Here is a 21,558-nt window from a genome sequence, read left to right as displayed (position 1 = left end):
TTCAGTACAGACATACAGAAATACTTTTTCAGCCAACAAGAAGCCAAATTGTCGAATTCATTGCCACAAAATACAGTGATATTCACCAACTTATGGCTTTAAAAACAGAAAGAGGATAAGGCCAGTAGGGGTTATGCATCATGGTGATTACATATATCTTCTAGTATATGAAACAATATACCTCTGAATCCAAGCTTCTAGAGTACCATTGCTCTCATGTGCTGCTGTGGTCTCAGGGACACCATGTTGGTCACTGTATGAGCAGAATACTGGATTAGATAGGCCTTTCAACTGACCCAACATTACTCTTCTTAGGCTTTCCAGAGTTAAAGCTTCTTTGCTTTCAAATGAAAGTTTATATTGCCAGTTTCCATAGTAATGTTACTCTTTTGAATATGTAGTGAAGCCTTCCAGATGTTCTAGGCTGCAACTCATGAAATTCCATAAGTTGTCTAACAAATCCAAATGGCACCAGATTTCCTTTATGGGGAGAAGTAAGAGTTGTCTATATTTTAGGATTAACTTGCAGTCATTGGAATCTTAAATGTCTCTACTATTTGGTGTGATAGGCTTGAAATAAATCTTCAAAGACAAAGAAAAGAAAGCATCTATTTGCATTTTTGAGTGCTTTAGTAGGAGATGCTCCCTGTGTGCATTCTTCTCTCACAGCAGGAATGGCATTCTCTTTGATCCAATTCTTGAAATTGTCAACAAAGCAGAGTGCCAACATCTAGGAGGTATCAGGGGGATTGTGGTATAGAGCAACACCCACACTGTCTCGAATCAATCTGCCTTCACAGATTCCCCCATGAGAACACAGACAGCAAGAACATTGTTAAGAATCTTCTGCCACCTGCTTTCCTATGACCAGTAGCAGCCAAAAATCCCATGGATCACTTAGACAATAAACATGATAGTAAACCCTTCAAAAATAATAATGATGATGATGAGTTCTAATGTCCCCTCCAGTTCTGAATAGATGGAAGGGAACTTGTTTTACATTGAGTGGATCAACAATCCAACTAAGAGTTGCTATAAAAAAAAGGAAAAAAAAGAAAACATAGTTCCAAGGAGGAGTAAAGTGGTCTATTCAAGCAACAGATGACAAGTGATACAGCAGAACCAGGGAGTGTTGCGTGCCTTTGTTCCTTATAAGCTAGATGGCTATCCTTGGGAGTGGTGGAAGTGGCTGTCTCATCATTCATGTTGAAAAAAGATTAACAGTCCCTGGCCAGCACTGAATTGGTTTGGGAACCTATTGCTGTGAGGGCAGGAAAGAGGGGAAATAGAGAAGGGCACACACCATGTGTGATAGACCCAAGGCCATGTATGCCATGGTAAGGCCCCTTTCTCTGCAGTAGCTCACAGAGAAGACACATTGAGGGGTGCTCTTCCAGTCCTTTGGGGCAGTGGTTTAGAGAGCTATGGGGTTTATGGGCAGAGGTTTACTTTACTTCTTACTGTAGTTTAAATTATAATATTTAGGGCAGGTGGGAAGAGAAATGGAAGCTCCGTAGAGATGGGATAACAAACAGTTTCCATGCCCCCTGCAAGACAGCAGGCAGGTTTCATTTAATTTACAATTGATGTTACCTAGTGGGAGGAATCAGAAAAGTTCTGTGGAATTGTGTTAAGTTTGAGGTTTTTTTAACAGTGCTGTCTCTATGTTGCATACTTGTGGAAAAGCTGCTTTGATGGCAAGATATGTCACTAGGGCCATGTTCTGCCTCCTATTCATCTATCCTGGTTATTTTGACTTATTGGAATTTTCCTTTTAATATTTTTTTCAGAGTCCACTCTAAGGAATATGCCATGTCAAGTTGTACTTTTGAGGCAGCCTGCGGTTATGGGTTGAGCCTTTGCTGATTTCTCCTTATTGTCCTGGTATGACTCATTTTCATGCTAAATTCAAAGGTAATGGCATGAGTAAGAATGTTTGTTGGTTGTGTTATGAGTAAGAATGTTGTTGGTTGTGTTATGTGATTCAGAACCAGACTCATTAGAAGTTTAAAATGACGCAGTCTGTTACGTAATCAAATAGACCACTGCTGCCAGTTGGCTCCTTAGGTGAGAACTTCCTCAGACCCAAGGTCTTAAGTGCTCTCAGGGCACTTCCACATAGCCATATAACGCAGAATATCAAGACAGATAATCCACAATATCTGCTTTGAACTGGGTTATCTGACTACACACTGCCATATAATCCAGTTCAATGTGGATTTTATACAGCTGTATAGAAGGGGCCTCACAGAGTGGAGACAACTCTGTCAAAGAAAACAATATGGTTGAAAGCCCAGTCCTCATTTTGGATGGAGGGAGGGAGGGAGGGAGGGAGGGAGGGAGGGAGGGAGGGAGGGAGGGAGGGAGGGAGGGAGGGAGAGAGAGAGAGAGAGAGAGAGAGAGAGAGAGAGAGAGAGAGAGAGAGAGAGAGAGAGAGGTATCAATGCTGTTAGAGACTTTACAATTGTTTTAAAAAGCAGGTTCTCCTGAAGGCTTCCAGAAGAGGTGATTCACCCTTTTGGAGGTGTCAGAAAAACAGAGAACATGGAAAGGTTGAAGGGTCACAAAAGCAGTCAAGGGTAGTGCACAAGAGGTCCCAAAGCTGCACTTCATTCTCCCCAGCCTACATGCAATCAGAGGAATTGCTGCATAAGCATATGTGGCTTGTTAATGGGAGGAGGTAGATATCAAATCTTTCCTTCTATGAATTGTAGCCACTGGTACCAGAGCTTGTCTTTTTTCTTCCCTCCTCACTTCCCCTTTCCTTGTCTGTCATGTCTTTCGATTGCAAGCCTGGGGGCAGGGACTGACCTATTGCAAGTTTATATAAGCAATTCTGTGAGCCTTTTCAGCTAAAAAGTCAGGCAAAAAGGCATTAAAGAAAAAAGCAAACCACATGTAGCTTACCTTACCTGAGTCATTTGGAATAAATATTTTTGCAATTCATTGTACAATGTTGATAGTATCCTGAGCTCTCATCGTATACTTTGATCTTAGTGGAACTTGTGGGTGGGTAGATGTTTGGGAGGCTTTTTGGGAGGCACAAGAGTTAAATGGATTTTCAGAATTTTCATGCTTCAGACAGTGTGATATTTCTCCAACAATTCTTGACCATGCTCTGGGAATCACACAGTTCTCCAGACTGACATTTCTAGCATTCTTTACTATTGCCACCAGCTAGGGCTGTTTTGCTAAAGTCCACCACCATGTGGAAGCGTGCATAATTCCCATTCCTGTTCTAGATACAAAGTTAAAATAAAAGAGGTCCATGACCATGAATAACATTTTTTAAAAAAAAAATACCATAACTGGGTAATACTTTTATTAAGAACAAGCAAATGATAGCAAAAGCATGTGAGCTTTTGACCTCTAGATGTAGTGGCTGTAGATGTGACAATCTGTGAACTATAAATGATGAACCAATTACTTTTGTGAGCAGGTGATACTCTGTTCCTCATAGCCCTTCAGGCCATTCTTGCTGCTTCTCTTTCTCTGCCACATTTGTGGCTTGAGTTAAATCTTCAATGAAGCGTGAGATGGTTCATGAATGTAGTCTCTTATGAAACTGTTCCAAACTCTAAAATACAAAGTAAGATGCCCTTCAGACATAATTTGTTCACTTGGCAGGTTGCTCATTTTTTTTCCCAACTGGAGAAGAACTCTTTTACAAAGTTTTCTTGTCCTTCTTTCAAACTTTTTTTGGGATGTAGCTTGTGGATGGTTACTTATATATCACTAAAGAAGATCTATATATCTATATATATGTTTGCATGAGCTAATATAAATGCCAGTTTTTTTAAGTGGACAAGATTGTACATTTTAAAAATGGGCAATTGGAAAACTGATAACATATAGCTGGAAAAATCTATCAAATGGTGAAGTTTTGTAGAAGTACTAGTTTTAGCAGTACAAACTGATAGATCAAACAGACTACCTGAAATTGAGAATTTTCAGGTTTTTTCTTTGTATTTGCAAATTCCTAGGTTTTCTCACTTCTATGTAGTCCTTTTCTAAAATATTCCAATTTTCTTCTCTCCTTTGTGTTCTCCCTCCTCCCATTGCATATGTCATATCCAGCTATCTTGAAACATGTCAGAACTTGATTTTCATCATTTCCACTGAATCTTTTTAAATTAGTCAGGAATTATAATTATTATATGAAAGTGCTTTCACAATAATATTGTAGTTAACCATGAGGATCTTTTTTTCCTTTGGGGCTGAGAGACTGTGACTTGCCAAAGGCTACCCAGTGGGTTTCCATGACTGAGCTCAAGTAAGTTGGGTATAGGCTTGAGGATTTAATTATGGTTTTCTACAGGGTATGTTGCCTTGGGGTGCATCTATACTGCAGAATTAAGGTGGTTTGGTATCACTTTAACTGTCACAGCTCAGTGCTATGAAACTATGGGATTTGTAGTTTTACAAATCCCAGGATTCCATAGCATTGAGATAAGGAAGTTAAAGTGGGGACAAACTGCACTAATTCTACAGTGTACATGCACCCTTAGTCAGTAGAGGCCAAAAAGAGAGGAAAAAATAGAGAGTGCTATAACAACTAAAAGACTAAACGTACTTTGCCCAAACTCTAAGGAAGGATCTTTCTTAAGTCCTCAAAACGTATGCCAAATAAAACTTGGTAGCCTTTTAAGGGAGTGTCATCAGGCACTTTGTCAGCTTTAATTTTGGATGGAAAGCAAAGTTAAGATAAAACTTAGGATCTGCAGAAACAGCCCAGTTTTCACACCTGGTTATCTTCATAGTGTGGTGCTATGGAGAAGTGTGTTCGGATTTTTCTAGTGCTCTCCTTCCTCTCTCTGGGGGACATTTTATTATTCCCTCAGCAGTGCCACAGCAGACTTTGAAATGTAATGCAGTGCAATCAGCGGCAGGACTGGAAGCAAATGGACTCCATCGAGAAAGCAGGGGATGGTGTCTCAGTTAATAAGATAACAATTTAATATGTTTCCCCTTTCCCCCCTATTTCTTAGTCCCCACTTTAAAGAGACTAGCAAATGTTCAGAGTTGCCTTTAAGTAATTTAGTGGAAAGGCTGCTATGATTTCAAATTCCCATCTGCCCTGCTTCCCATCCAGCAATGTTTCTTGTCACCAGCTAACAGCATTTAAAATATTTACAGCCCTGCCTTTGCCCTGGGGAAGGATTCGAATAAATCATCTTTGCTGACGATAAATCAAAAATTAATCTCCCGAAAGCGCAATGCCTGTCCGATACCTCAAATAACAAGCAGCAGAATTTATCAAGTAAATTGGTGCTGGTGTCTCCCCTGTGCCACGGAAGGGTGTAATGGATGGGGTGGAAGGGCAGGCAGCACAACTAAACCAAGGTGCTTAGTTGGGATGAGAAAAATGGCCAGGCATGGAAATTAGCATCATTAAAACGCTGCCTTACATCTCTGCCAACGTAACCTTCATTCATCTCTCCCATTTCAGGAGTCATTTTTCACCATTCTCCATTCCTGATCCCTCCTCTTTGAAATCTTTGCCTTTGCTTTGATTTTAAGGACAGTATGTTATAGCAAACAAAAATATCTTGCTGTCTATCACCCCTCTCATATTATGACAATGCTCAGTAAGAATTAGTTCTCTTTTAAAACAGAGAAAAATTGTCCCAGTTCCCTGGGATTTGTTCCAGAATATTTTGAATCAGACTAACCATAGTGCATTATGGAGTATGTAGTTCCAACTCCATTTCCTTCAAAGACTTCTCAATAAGTCTGTTCCCAGGATGTGTTTTGGCAACTCAGCAGTGTGCTGAAATTGAAGCAATGAGGAAAATTATTTGGCAAAAAGAAAATATTTGCAGATGCAACACACCCTTTGGGAATTGACTTTTCCCACAGAATATGTTATGTTTACTATCTCTTGGTATTGCTGTTGGATGTACATCTCAAGAGATAATTCTAACTAGCTCTCCTAAAAGGGATATGAGCATGTTTTATTTTAGTTTTTAATAGTCCACAAAAATCTCACGCTATTGCAATTCCTTAATCTTTCTAATTATACAGAGCACTGTAGTTTTTGATGCAAAAATAGATACATTGCCAAAGGCTTTCATGGCCGGAATCATTGGGTTGCTGTGAGTCTTTCGGGCTGTACGGCCATGTTGCAGAAGCTTTCTCTCCTGACATTTCACCCACATCTGTGGCAGGCATCCTTAGAGGTTGTGACGTATGACATTTCACCCACATACCTCATAACCTCTGAGGATGCTTGCCACAGATGTTGTCGAAACATCAGGAGAGAAAGCTTCTGGAACATGGCCATACAGCCCGAAAGACTCACAGGAACCCAAAAATAGATACCTCGATGTTGCATGTATGTATATCTTTCTCTAGACTTAGATTCCTTCCAATCGACAAAAAATCAGGAATTCTCATGGCTCAATATTGTTTGGTGAAGTTACTCTAAGTTCTTTTTCACCTGTGTATCCAGAATTAAGTGACAAGATACTTGATGGACTGAAATCTGCCCTTTAGTTCTTGGATCCTTTACAATCCTTTGTCAGCTGATTCAAATTTGTCATTAAATTGTGTAGTATAAATAGTGTGCCTTCTGGAAGCCTTTGTTATATAGCCTAAAAATGGCTCATTTAGAAACATCACAGTCTGAATTGTGGCCTTCGTTTAGGCGAAAACTTTGATTGTCGACACAACTTTGTATGCTTTCTGTGTGTAGCTGCATCAGTTTTTCAGGACTTGCTCCTGAGTATTATCAACCATGGCCATGATGGGATTTGGAAGCATGATATTGTAGTAACTCTGGTCCTTTCAGGGTGATGGGTCCAGGGGATCGTGTATGCAGACTTGCCTATTGAACTTTGAGATAACATAACTTATCGTTTCTCATATTTTTGAAAAAACTACATATCTAGGGATGGTAATTCACAGCCAGAGCCATAGGTACTTCCCGAATCCCTATTTGTTGCCAGTGCCACCACCTAATTTCTTACTAAATTGCCTGCCACCTGCTGGTAAACACCTCTTCTCTTCCATTTTACTTCTTCAGTGGGAACTGGTAAGAAGATTTGGTGGACTTTCTTCCATTTCTCTAAGGTGTGGAAGGATAATTTGGAAATCTTCTGCACCATAGAGTCCTGACTATTGGATTTTGTCAGTAGCTTTGCCAGTTGCTACTACAGTGAGGGCATGCTGTGGTCTGTGTAGGGTTATAGACTAGAAATGTACCCCAAATTCACCTGCCAAAGTTGTCCTCCACAATATCATTAGAGTGCTGGATGCCTGAGCTGCAGCACTGCTATTATAAAGTTGGCCAGAGAACCATGCAGGCAAGTGCCCTTCTTCATTGCTTTCCTCCAACTTCCAAGCCAATGGCAGATTTTTATTTATCTGTGCTTTTACCCTTTCAAATTCCCAGTCAACCACCAATCTTCTCCAATGTTCCAAACACATTCTCCTGTGCTAATGTTACAGGCCACTTACCATAAACCATCTTATATGCTTACATGTCCATTTATGCAGCATCATAAAATACAATACCTTGGTGTAATTCATGTAATACATACACAATAATATTTATACAAACTGTAGAACATCACAGTCACCACCCACAGTACAGGGATGACAAACAGCTCTACATCTCTTCATTGATCTGTAATGCATAATGCATGGATTGCCTTTAAAGATGACTCAAACTTTCAGTTGCAGCAGCAGGTACTCTTGTCAGGGGCTGAATGGTCAGAATATATCTCATGTATTTGGCTGCTTGTTTGTTTCTCAGGCCAATGTAACATTCTAAGAAGTTTGGGACTAGATTATATGTTGGACTGACTGAATCTTTATGTTTGAGTGTTAATATTATCTTCTGAGGCTCCACTTTATTGTTCATCTCTCAATGTTTAGTAAATTTGAGTTCCTAGAGTGAAACTTGGAAAGGGATTTTGTGTCTTTAATGGTTGTGTAGAATAAGGAATTTCAACACAAGTAGCAAGCAATAGGTAAAGGTAAAGGTTTTCCCCTGACATTATGTCTAGTCATGTCCAACTCTGGGGGATGGTGCTCTTCTCCATTTCTGAACTGAAGAGCCCGCGTTGTCCATAGACACCTCTAAGGTCATGTGGCCAGCATGACTGCATGGAGCGCCGTTACCTTCCCACTGTAACGGTACCTATTGATCTACTCACATTTGCATGTTTTCAAACTGCTAGGTCGGCAGAAGTAAGCAAGAAGTAGCAAGCAATATTCACTGAAATTCCCTCTTCTACACAACCATCTTTCTCTAGTTTGTATTCAGTCTACCCTAAGGATTTATCAGTGCTGCCCAGGATTAAGAAAAGTTACTTATTTGGGCTATACTCCCAGAACCCCACAGCAGATATAACTGCTCTTCTAGCCAAGGGATTTGGGTACTGGTACTCTTAACAAGTGACTTCACCAAGCTCTAGTGATGGCACTGCACTTGTGGAATTATCTTCTCTCATAAATATTGTGTATTTAAAAAATAACTTTGAAAACACGTTTATTTCAGTCCTGTTTCTTTTATTGGTTGTGTTTAGATGCTTTATTGCTTATGTTTAAAGAGGGGGTATAATATGGCTTTTAACTTTTTTAAAAATATATGTTTTATTGTGCAATTGTTTTGCTCTCCACTTAACTAGAGCAATTGTGTCGAAACAGTGGATTTATAAATGTTTTTAAAAACTAGGAAGTAAATACATGTTCAACACTGGCATCCCTGCTGAATTTGAAGCATCTTTTCACAGGGTCAGTAACTCGGCAGTGGAAAGCAATTCAGCAGAAGAAGCACTACATTCACACCAACCTCATAAAGAACCCTGAGACAAATCCATGAAGGTAAACAAAGAGTTATTTGGAATGTGGGCATCCAAGCTGCTTACAATTGGGTTGTTGACTACCTTATGATGGAACTGAAAACAGGCTTAAATCTTGCTTTAATTGTTGCACTATAGTACAATATCTAAGCCATGTCAATTAATCGTCCAATTATTTCAAATTTGTCTAGTGTGCAAACTGAAAGATATTTCAGCAAAGACCCTGTTTAGTGCAAGTGTAGCAAGAAGTTTGGATTCTGTACATGAACGAATCAGGATGAAGCAGGCAACAACAATATCCCAGTTGCTGTTCATGGCTCTTCCAACACAGTGCCCAAAAGCTAAGGTTATGCTTTTGGGTCCAGAGACAGTAAGCTCATAAATGGTTAAAATTACAAGGTGTTATTGAAAAACAGGCAAAGCATCAAAGAGAGAATATATGAACTTAGCATGTTTATCCCCTAATGAACCTGTCATGAACTCCCAACTGGAATGATAGCATGTGATGCACCATGGCCAAGTCTGCAGCACCTTTACTGGTCTCAGACTGCAGTGAAGTTCAAATGTAAAGCTGAATTGTCCTGATTTATATAGAAACCTTAATTAATTAACTGCTTTCTTTTACTTAGGAGTCTTATCACCCAGGTGTGTGAAAATGCAACAATTCTGGTACCATTTAATTACTAAAATCAAAATATACCAAAAGTCGGTTGCTGTGAGTTTTCTGGCTGTATGGCCATGTTCCAGAAGCATTTTCTCCTGACGTTTTACCCACATCTATGGCAGCCATCCTGAGAGGTTGTGAGGCCTGTTGAAAACTAGGGGTTTATATATCTGTGGAAAGTCCAGGTTGGGAGAAAGAACTCTTACCTGTTTGAGGCAAGTGAAAAGGTTGCAATTGATCCCCTTGATTAGCATTTAATGGCCTTGCAGATCCCAAACATGGCTGCTTCCTGCCTGGAGCAATCCTTTGTTGGGAGGTGTTAGCTGGACCTGATTGTTTTATGTCTGGATTTCCCTTGTTTTCGCAGTGTTCTTTATTTACTGTCTTGATTTTAGAGTTTTTTAATACTACTAGCCAGATTTTGTTCATTTTCATGGTTTCCTCCTTTCTGTTGCAATTGTCCACATGCTTGTGGGTTTCAGTAGCTTCTCTGCGTAGTCTAACATGCTGCTTGTTAGAGTGGTCCAACATTTCTGTGTTCTCAAATAATATGCTGTGTCCAGGTTGGTTTATCAAGTGCTCTGCTATGGCTGACTTCTCTGGTTGAATGAATCTGCAGTGCCTTTCATGTTCCTTGATCCGTGTTTGGGCATGTTGTGTTTGGTGGTCCCTATGTAGACTTGTCCACTGCTGCATGGTATACAGTAGACTCCTGCAGAGATAAGAGGATCCCTCTTGTCCTTTGCTGAACATAGCATTAGTTGGATTTTCTTCGTGGGTCTGTAGTTCATTTGTAGGTTGTGTTTCTTTATCAGCTTCCCTGCGGTCAGTGGTTCCCTTGATGTATGGTAATCACATTTTTCCTCTGAATAGATCTTTATCTTTTCTCTTGTGGCTTGTTCTTGGTCTTGCAGCTCTTCTGATGTCTGTGGTGGAGTATCCATTGGCCTGTAGAGCCCAGTTTAGGTGGTTCAGTTCACCTTGGAGAAGGTGAGGTTTGCATATTCTTTTTGCATGATCTTTAATTGTGCTTCTTTTTTTACTCAAGTGATGATTGGGGTTTTTATGTAGGTATCTATCCATGTGTGTAGGATTTCTGTAAACTGTGTGGCCCAATTGTTGATTGGGTTTGCGGATGACTGGGACATCTAGAAATGGCAGTTTTCCTTCATTTTCTTTTTCCAAGGTGAATTGGATGTTTGGGTGGATGTTGTTGAATGGTCCAGGAAATTGTTTTGTTCTTCCTTTCCATGGCTCCAAAGCTTTCCCTCCATGGCAAAACATCAGGAGAGAATGCTTTTGGAACATGTCCATACAGCCCAGAAAACTCACAGCAACCCAGTGATACTGGCCATGGAAGCCTTCGATAGCAAATGTCTTCCATAAATAAGCTTTAACTCTTAAGGTCTTTCAGGAAAATTGACAGAATAATTGTGATGCGTCAGACGTATCCCCTCAATATACAAAGCTCTTTGACAAGGTTTTCCCTACAAAGCTAAATGCTATGGAATCATAGGGTTGTAGTTTGGTGGGACACCAGCACTCTTTGGTAAAGATGACTAAATACCTTGTAAAACTATAATGCCAATGATTCCATAGACTTAAGCCATGGCAGTTAAAGTGGTGCCAAAGTCAATTAATTCTAAACTGTAGATGCACCCTGAAATAGCTCATGCACTGTCCCTTGGTTGTTACCTACAGAGGCATTTCTAATATTTTAAGGCCAGATTATGCCAAATCTTGAAATTTCCTTTTCTTTGCTCTTAGATTCTCCTATATTTTTTATGCATTTTGCATATTTCTATATTTCTGTCCTTTGGTTTTACTACTTTGTTTTATAAATAACACCACTGCTTATGTCATCAATGTAACTGGTATAACACCCTTGAATATATTCTTTTTAATTGCTTTGTTACTTGGAGGGACATGATGTTAGCTAGAAAATCAGACATCATTCTGTGTCTTTATGCTGGGCAAATGTTAAGACAGAAGGTTAAGTGAAAACAAAGCTGCTTGAGAGATATTATCTGACAAATGGGAAAATAGCTTGAAGCCTCAGAGGTTGAAAAAGAAACACCTTTCAAAAGGCTGATTTAGGTCAATGAGATTGAGTGAAGATATAAGTGTGTGTATTTGTTGAATGAATGAATGTCTAGGAATCTCAGTGAGACAGATTGCAGTCTGACTAGAAGGCAGAAGAAGGTGATTCCTGCAGGTTGAAGAATAAATTCCAACCCAGAAGTTTATCTCTGAAATATCTGACTCCAAAAACAATCATCACTGGCATTCTCAGAAAATATATTCTGAATAAAGGTGTGAGATTCACATAACCACACTAAAACCATGACATGTACCCTTAATGATAAATGAATAAAACATAACCTACTCAGATGCATTTCAGCATATTGTCATGTCCATGTGTTCTTATCTGCTCAGTCATCTGTAGAGTACTCTTTTCAGATTCCCACCATGCTATTAGATTTTGGTGAAAAATAATATGCAAGATAATATGCATATTTCAACAACCCACACTGATACAAAGTCACTTTTATGCATTAGTATATGCAGAAACTGCCTATTTCTCCTATCTCTTTTACTTGCATCTCTTTCATCATAATCAATTACTTTTAAAAGTAATTCAGTATCCCCCCCCCCCACACACACAAACATCTTAAATTTTAAGCCCAGTGGATATATCCTGTTTAGGTACAGATTTAATTCAGACAAATCAGTGAGACTTGACAAGAATGGTTCCCTTTTCTAACTAAGAAAATATGGTGACAGAAAATTTCATGACAGAATTTGACAACATTTTGACATCTAATGAACTCCACTACCAAAGGAAATAGCACATCTGGATTGAAACTGATGAGTTATCAAGGCAAAGGATCTGAGGAAGACAGAAGAAGCATCTCAGATGGGTCAAAATGATTAGAAGACCTTTCACATGGGACTTAACACTCTCAGCTTCCCCATCTATACATTTTTTTCTCTTTCTCAGGCTGGCCACGTCCTGTGTGAGATTTCTTCTGTGTATTCTGTGGTGGCCGCACAACTCCAGGCATTCTTGGTAGATACCGATTATCTGGATCCGGCACAGTCTGGCTTCAGGCCGGGGCATGGTACCGAGACAGCCTTGGTCGCCTTAGTCGATGATCTACGCTGCGAGCTGGACAGGGGGAGTGTGTCCCTGCTGGTTCTGCTGGACCTCTCAGCGGCCTTCGATACCGTCGATCACGGTATCCTTCTGGGGCGCCTTGCCGGGGTGGGGCTCAGAGGTACTGTTTTGCAGTGGCTCCGGTCCTTCCTGGAGGGTCGGTCCCAGATGGTGTCCTTGGGGGACACCTGCTCGGCCCCACAACCATTGACTTGTGGGGTCCCGCAGGGTTCAGTACTGTCCCCCATGTTGTTTAACATTTACATGAAGCTGCTGGGAGAGATTATCCGGAGTTTCGGGGTGAGGTGTCATCTGTACGCAGATGATGTCCAGCTCTGTCACTCCTTCCCACCTGTCACTAAGGAGGCTGTTCAGGTCCTGAACCGGTGTCTGGCCGCTGTGTCGGACTGGATGAGGGCGAACAGATTGAAACTGAATCCAGACAAGACAGAGGTCCTCCTGGTCAGTCGCAGGGCTGAACAGGGAATAGGGTTACAGCCTGTGCTGGACGGGGTCGCACTCCCCCTGAAGACGCAGGTTCGCAGTCTGGGGGTTCTCCTGGACTCATCGCTGAGCCTGGAACCCCAGGTCTCGGTGGTGGCCAGGGGAGCCTTCGCACAACTAAGACTTGTGCGCCAGCTGCGCCCGTTCCTTGGGAGGTCTGACTTGGCCACGGTGGTCCATGCTCTGGTTACATCCCGTTTGGACTACTGCAACGCTCTCTACGTGGGGTTGCCTCTGAAGATGGTCCGGAAGCTCCAACTAGTACAACGGGCGGCAGCCAGACTAATAACTGGGGCAGCTTACAGGGAGCGTACCACCCCCTTGTTAAGCCAGCTCCACTGGCTGCCGATATGCTACCGAGCCCAATTCAAAGTGCTGGTTTTGACCTATAAAGCCCTAAACGGTTCTGGCCCAATCTACTTGTCCGAACGTATCTCCTCCTATGAGCCAGGAAGATCCCTGAGGTCATCTGGAGAGGCCCTGCTCTCGGTCCCGCCTGCCTCACAAGTGCGGTTGGTGGGAACAAGGGACAGGGCCTTCTCGGTGGTGGCTCCCCGGCTGTGGAACACCCTCCCCAGAGATATACGGCAAGCCCCAACCCTTTTGAGTTTTAGAAAAGCCTTAAAAACATGGCTATGTGCCCAGGCTTTTAACGAATAAATGATAAAGACGACCCAGATTGTTATATGGATAAAGTTGGAGGATACTGGACGAACGGATTTTAAGCATATGTTTTATGTTTTATATTTTATACTGTATTTAATTGGTTGTAATATATTTTTATATGTTGCTGTTTTTAATGATGTATCGGCATCGAATTGTTGCCAATTGTACGCCGCCCTGAGTCCCTCTGGGTGAGAAGGGCGGGATAGAAATATTTGAAATAAATAAATAAATAAATAAATACTTAGGAACATGCTTTGTTATTCTGTTTGTTATGCTGAGGCAAAGATTTCCCTCTTCACCCACCCTCCCTGCCATTGTTAAGGCTGTATTCTTTCTTCATAACTTTCCTCTTTACTTCAGCTTACAACTCCACTAAATCCTTCTCTTTCAATCTCACTCGCCTCTAAAAAATAACTTGCCAATTACCCTTCTCCTGGCCTTATCTGGATTTTTTCCCCATACATCAGAAGCCTAAATGCCTGCTCCCCTTCCTTCCTTCCTTCCACTTCTTTCTAAGTCATTGTTTGTATTTGTCAGGCAAACGCTAAGAATGGGGCAGGTACACGGGGCAAGAAAGAAATAGCTCCAGGACTATTTCTTCCCTGGAGCTGCCCTGGATCCAACACATACCTTGTTGATTCTGGGGCCAGTTTCCAGATGATCTAGCCTGAACAATCAGCAAAGAGGGGGTAGATTGACAGCCTATGTCTTGCTGGTCATGTGAGTGCCTCATTCTGACATCAGGAGATATGACTGTATGATTGCACTAGCCAGGCTCTCATGGGGAGCTTTGCGGCTAGCAAGGAGTGTTGGTGAAATGAAAATGATCCATGCCCTTCCCCTGCACTGATCAGCACAGATAAAGGGTGAAGGTGTGTGTGTCCTGGGGCTTTGCAGCTCTTGCATGTCCTTTGACTTTGCAGGCATCCTGACAGCTGGATTGGGTACAAAGATCTAGGATACCAGCATAAAGGCACAGAATATCTGATTTGCTTTTCAGGAAACTCTGAAGTAGTCCTTCAACTTTGGCTACACCTACACTGCCAAATAATGTAGTGTAAAATCAGATCAGTTTGCATGCATCCACACAACATACCCAGGCTACACCCTGGGTTAAAAAAATACTGGGGAAGATCTGAATCCTGTTCCAGGATTTGGATCTTCCCCCATATTGGGGCAGTGGGGACAGCCATCCTGGTTCCTAATACAGGATTGTATTCCCATACCCTGTTTCCCTTAAAATAAGACATCCCCAGAAAATAAGACCTAGTAGAGGTTTTGCTGAATTGCTAAATATAAGGCCTCCACCAAAAGTAAGACCTAGCAAAGTTTTTGTTTGGAAGCATGCCCGCCTAACAGAACACCAGAGCATGCAGGATCAGTAAATGTACATAGCATAGAGTGTTGTGCATGGAAATATTGGTAATAACAAGAAATTCTTGATAGGATTCATAGTTTGTCTGGTTATGCTGGTTTGTGATGACAACTACTGTACAGTATATAATAAATGTTCATTTTTTGTTCAACAATAAATGTGAATTCTTCTTCATGGAAAAATAAGACATCCCCTGAAAAGAAGACCTAGCGCATCTCTGGGAGCAAAAATTAATATGAGACACTGTCTTATTTTCGGGAAAACATTGTAGCTATCACACGCTCCCTGAGGATAGACAGCCCTGGGAGGTGGGATGGCAGCCCCTTTCTGCCCCTACGCACCCCTATTTCTCTCCCAAAAGAAATTTCCACTTATTGGTGCTCCACACTCTATTTTCTTTTTTGTCATCATTGAGAAAAGTGACTTGAGAGGAAAGGGGGGGGGGCGGGGTAGGTCAATCCTCCTAAGTAACTTTGGCCACAGAATGATGACAAAAGAAGAAATAAATTGTGGAGCATCAATGAGTGGATATTTTGTTTCTTTTTGGATGGGAATTTGGGTGCTGTGGGGGAAGCTTGTATTCTGTCCCTATTCTCAGTCATGATAAAACCAGTTTCAGCACAGCTGGGCTGTGGGGTCAGTGTCCTGCCTTCAAGGCAACTCAGGACATCCTGCCTGGCCATTATGCAGCTTGGAACCCGCATTTTTCTAGTTCGCTCTGAGTGCTTTAGTGCCTGTGTAGAAGGGACCTTTACCTAAAATGATAGAAAGTTGGAATACTCAGCAGAATTCCCCATTTGTGATGAAGACAGCCGGTGTTGAATTAGAAGTGAGTTCAGGTTTTTTATTCATGTAGACAAGCCTAGTCTGTTTGTTTGGGTAGCCAAGCAAAATGATATTGTAGCACTCAGTTGAAATCACAAGAAAGTAAGTGGCATCTTTCTGCAGCAAGCTTCAGGAATTACTTGGCTGCTTCTCATTCTCCCACATCCTGCCCAGACCCTGAATGTCCACCCAGAAAGCAGGTAGATTAAATGTGGGGCTGAGATGTAACTATGCCTGGCAGAATGTTGAGATCCACCAACGCAATGTGGAACCTTGGGCAGTGAGAGCTATAGTCACCACGTGAAAACCTGATCAGGGAATATGGGCAAGGAATCTTTTATGAAATTTATGATGACCACATACTTTTCCAGAGCCCAGTCAAAATCTTCAGGGATTACTAGATAACCTATAGTCATCAGTATGTTCCTGAAGATAAATGGTTTAACCAACACAATACCAAATAGAAACTTTTATGATCTTCCAAATGGGAGTTACATGCAGCAAAGTTCAAACCAAAGAACATTTGCCAGTTTTTGCATCAAGCTGTACATTAGTCAATTATCAATTCAAATCTGCATTTGGCGGGTCCTGAATAAATAGAGGAATCAGAATCCACAACAGCACACTTCAGCATGGAACAGCCTTTAAAAGTAGTGGAGTGCAAGCAGAGCAGGAGCAGCATGGACTGTCTTTTTTATAGCCCTTGACTTAGCTATAAATCACTGACTTCAACTAGTGCTATTATTTCCCGTGCCCTGATTGACTCAGAGCAACTCTTGACAGTATAACTTTGCTCTGTCAGTCAGTGAGCGTTGATCTGTTTATAACCCTAGTAACCTTGAATTGGTGTCTGTGTGTTCTGCTTTTTGTTCTGCTGTTTTCTTTTATTGAAAAAAACATTTGATCCAGCCCATGTTTCATTTTACTGATTCTGCCTTAGGTACTATTACCAGAAAGAAATAAAAGAATACTGATTTAAAAGCAAAGTTGGCTTGCATGAATTCTTTCTTAGGATTGATTATTTTAGAGATCCAGCATGGCGTGGCAGTTTGAACATTGGCCTATGACTCTGGAGACCAGGTTCAATTCTCCACTTGGTCATGGAAACCCACTGGATGTCTCTGGATGAGTCACACATTAAATGCCCCAGAAAAACCTGTGATAGGGTTGCCTTGGGTTGGAAATGACTTAAAAGACACACAACAGGGTAGATGTCAATTCTTCAAGCTGATTCAATTCATGATAAAGCGTGGGCATTTGTACAAATCTGAGAGGAGGGAGAGGGAATATATCACCAAAAAAGTAAAATAAAGAAGAAGCGTTCCATGGATTCATCAGAAAACTAAATGCTGCCTCGGGAAGCAGTATGATTAGAACAAAACACAGAGCCAAATTCTGGTGGTGTGTGTGAGACTGACCTGCCCCCTTTTCAGTATTTCGCTAGGGCAGGCTGTAAACAAGTGGGCTGGAAGCTGTGCTTGGGCCTGCTCTCCCTTCTTGATGTCACTGGGGCTTGTGAAGCTTAGACAGAAGCTCCAGAAGAGTGGATGTGGCCAAGGAGCCCTGGCACTCAGCCATCACCTCTATGGACATGCCTTCTTCTGGCACTGCCACCCACGTGCATGAGGAAGGAGAAGTTGGGTGGTGAAGGATGGACGGGTGCTGCTTTAGGTTCAGGTATCTCCCTGCAAAGAAGAGATCCTCTGTGGCCCGGTTAGCGGGAGAGGGCTGGTTTGGGGAGACAGGAGACAATGTATAGTAGTCATGGGCGATTTCCTAATATCTGCTGGAAAACAAACTTGGCCAAGAGTTCAAAGTCCAACAAATTCCTCGCTTGCCTTGCAGACAATTTTATGTTCCAGAAGATAGAAGATGCAACGAGGAGATCGGCTAGTCTCGATCTCATCCTAACAAACGCAGAAGACCTGATCAATGCAGTTGAAGTAGTCGGATCCTAAGCTGAAACTAAGACAAGTCAAACACACATTCTGGACTTCAGGTGAGCTGACTTCCAAAACATGAAGGAAATACTGGGCGACATTCCATGGACACCAATACTAAAAAAACAAGGGAGTTAAGGATGAATGGGAGTTTTTCAAAAGTGAAATACTCAACGCGCAAATGCAAACAGTACCAACAAAGAAAAGAAGTGAAAAAGGGGAGAAATCACCAAAGGAGAATTCAAATGAATAACCAACTCCTGTAGGGAAAAGGTTTGCAAGGCCAAAGCGCAAAATGAGCTCAGGTTTGCCAGAGACATTAAAAACAACAAAAAAGGCTTTTTTGCTTACGTCGGTAGAAAAAGGAAGAACAAGGAGGTGATAGGGCCTCTGCAAGGAGAAGATGGTGACAGGGGACAGGGAAAAGGCAAAACTACTTAATGCCTTTTTTGCCTCAGTCTTCCCAGAAAAAGAAAGCCATCCTCTCCCTCAGAAACATGGAGTGGACAAAGGATTAGGGGAAATCCAACCCCAAATAACTGATACTACAGACAAACCCAGAACTGGGAGGACGATCCCAGTAATCATCGGGAGAGGGATATATGAGAATGATAGCATGCTGGTCTCTAAAAAGAGACAAAGTCAGCGACAGATTCGGCCTCCATCTGTCCTACATGATATTCCCAAGTATGATAACAAGAACCCCTCTCCTTCGTCCCCTTTGACCTTGCAATTGATCAACGCTAGGTCAGTGGTGAACAAAACCTTCGAGACTTTATTCTTGATCAGAAGACAGATGTGGTATGCATTACAGAAACCTGGATACGAGAAGGAGATAATATTCCCTTGCATGAACTAACACCGTCAGGTTTCCAGATGTTTCAAAGATCTTGAAAGGGGGGTCGAGGAGGGGTGGGGGTGGGAATAGTGGCTGGCGATCATTTCTCCATTAGAACGATTCCTACCCCTGATATTATGGGTATCGAATGTATAAGTTTGACACTGGATATTAGGGATAGTGTGACTATCCTCTTAGTTTATTGGGCCTCTGGGGCCCCAAACGAGAACATCCCCAAGTTATTAGGCCTTGTGGCGGACTGGGCCTTGAAGTTCCCAAGTCTCATTGTATTGGGAGACTTTAATGTACATGCAGATAGGTTGCAGTCTTCTTCGATAGCAAGAGACTAGTACAATCTATGGAAACAATAGGTTTCTCATTAATGGTGACCGGTGCTACTCATCGAGCTGGACACACCCTGGACTTGATTTTTAGTATTGGAATACAAGTGACTTTATCTTCAGTTTTAGAGATTCTTTGGTCTGATCATTACATCCTGAACATTCAAATAAAGAGTTCACCACCACAACGTCCGGAGACTGAACAAATTTTCGTGCGGCTGAGGAAGCTGATGGATCCTATTAGACTTTCGAGTGTCCTTAAAGAACTGGATTACACAGCCGATTCTCTACATGAACGAGTGGAAAATTGGAATAAAAATCTATCAACTGCCTTAGATATAGTTGCCCCTAAATGTGCTTTTCGCCCTCGCCGGAATAGATCTCCGTGGTTCACAGATGCATTACGTCAGCTGAAACTTGAGCGGAAGAGATTAGAACATAAAAGAAACCTGATGAAACATTGAAGTCGGCTCTCGAAACACATCAGAAAATCTACGAAGCAGGCACCTGTGATGCCCCATGGGCCTTGTAGTCCTGTTCCTAGTGCCATCGTGCCATCACCTCCGTACCCTACCAAGCTGCGGCCCCGCGACTCTCGGGGATGGGCCCTGAATGAGGGGGGCCTTGGGAGAGGGGATAGTGTGATGCCCCATGGGCCTTGTAGTCCTGTTCCTAGTGCCATCGTGGCAGATGAAGACGAAAACATGGGGTTTTTGCCGGTTCAACAAGAGCCGGAGTCCTTTCACCTGCCGGATGTTGATGTTTGTCCCCAAGAATTCAGTAAAACAGACCTTGGACATTCCTCGCCTCCGTTCCCTAGAAAAGAATCCTACTGTGCTGACAGAGGAGTCAGGGAACAGAATCGCAGGAGTTTACGGATTGCTGCCAAACAACAGGCTGATTAGACCTGCTTCCCTTGGGAAATTCTAAGGAGTCTTGCATCTGGACAGAGTTGGGTTTCGCTTCTCGTTCTCTAGGGAAAGAGATTGTTGGCGGGAAAACGAGACCCAATATAGGTGTTTGGCGCGGGAGATTCTTTGCGGAGTCAACAGATCAGCTTCAGGAGTGAGATCGTGTGTGGACTTCGTAACCCCAGTTCCTTGCCTCCTGGATCAAGTATTCAAGATTTTGCATCGCTTTGCTTTTAACCACGGACCTTGTTCCAGGATTCACTGGTTACCTTGTACCTAGTCACGGACCTTGTTAAAGAACCAAGTTATATCCAGCCTTGTTCCAGCCTTGTTGTCAAGCTACCTTGGATTCTTAAGACTCTGACATTTCCCCACGCTATTGCTTGGCAATAGTGTGTGTTTCGGTATTGGATAAAGAACTTTGAACTCTAATATCATTTATTGGACTATACATTTTTGAACTATATTTGACCTCATTTGAAAGGTCTGCTTCTGAACTATATTCTTCACTTGTTTTTATTGCTTTTATATATTTCTTTAATAAAGATATTAGATAGAGACTGGCCTCCGTGTATGGTTCTTGGTGCCCAGCTGCCAGGGGTCTGACAGTTTGACTCCGCCCCCCACAGCACCAAGCAACCTAAGGCCAGTATGTCTGTCACACCAGGAGCCGGAGCGGGCGCCCCTACCCCACCACCCAGTTACACCATTTCCCAGGACGAATTCAACCGGATCCGGGACAAACTCTGAGAGCAGGAGGGAGAAATACGGGGCTTGAAGGAACGTGGAGCCCGTCTCCCTGCCCTAGCGCTTTCCGGAGAAGCCTCCAAGGTTCATGTCTTCCGTCGCCAGTGCCAGGCGTACTTAGAAGCCCGCCACGCCGAGTTTGCCCAAGAAGATGTCAAGGTAATGTGGATTTTCAGTCTCCTAAATGGGCCTGCGGCCACTTGGGCGACAGCGTTGTACGATGCGGGTTCCACGCACCTAAACACCGCACAGCAATTCCTAGCCGATCTTCGAAAAACCTGGGGGATCGAGGACGATGAAGAGGCGGCCGGCCACAAACTCCGGTGCCTCTTCCAAGGGGACAGACCGTTGTCCCGGTACATAGCCGAGTTCCGGGTGCTGGCTCAAAACACCGGTTGGAACGATGTAGCCCTCAGGGGACAGTTTCGCGAGGGCCTCAACCTCGAGATGCAGGAAGAAATCTCTAAGGTGGATCCCCCTGGGACTCTTGAAAGACTCATCGCCCAATGTTTACGGGCTGAAATCCTGCTTGCCAATAAGAAACAGTGGCTCCGAGGCCAGAGTGGAAGAGCCGGAGTAAAGCCCTCCACTTCTACCAGTGTCCAGCCTCGTCCAGTATGGAGACCCCCACTGCCAGCCCCAAGCCCCATGGGAAGCGAGGAGGAGCCGATGCAGTTGGGCAACGTGCGCCCCAGGCTGGATGTTGCTGAAAAGGCCTGCCGCCAACGCTTGAATCTGTGCTGGTATTGTGGGAATGGGGGCCACTTCGCCAGGGAGTGCCCA

This window comes from Anolis carolinensis, chromosome 4 (genome assembly GCF_035594765.1).
Source record: "Anolis carolinensis isolate JA03-04 chromosome 4, rAnoCar3.1.pri, whole genome shotgun sequence".
Classification (NCBI taxonomy): Eukaryota; Metazoa; Chordata; class Lepidosauria; order Squamata; family Dactyloidae; genus Anolis; species Anolis carolinensis.
Note: the sequence above shows the minus strand (reverse complement) of the source record.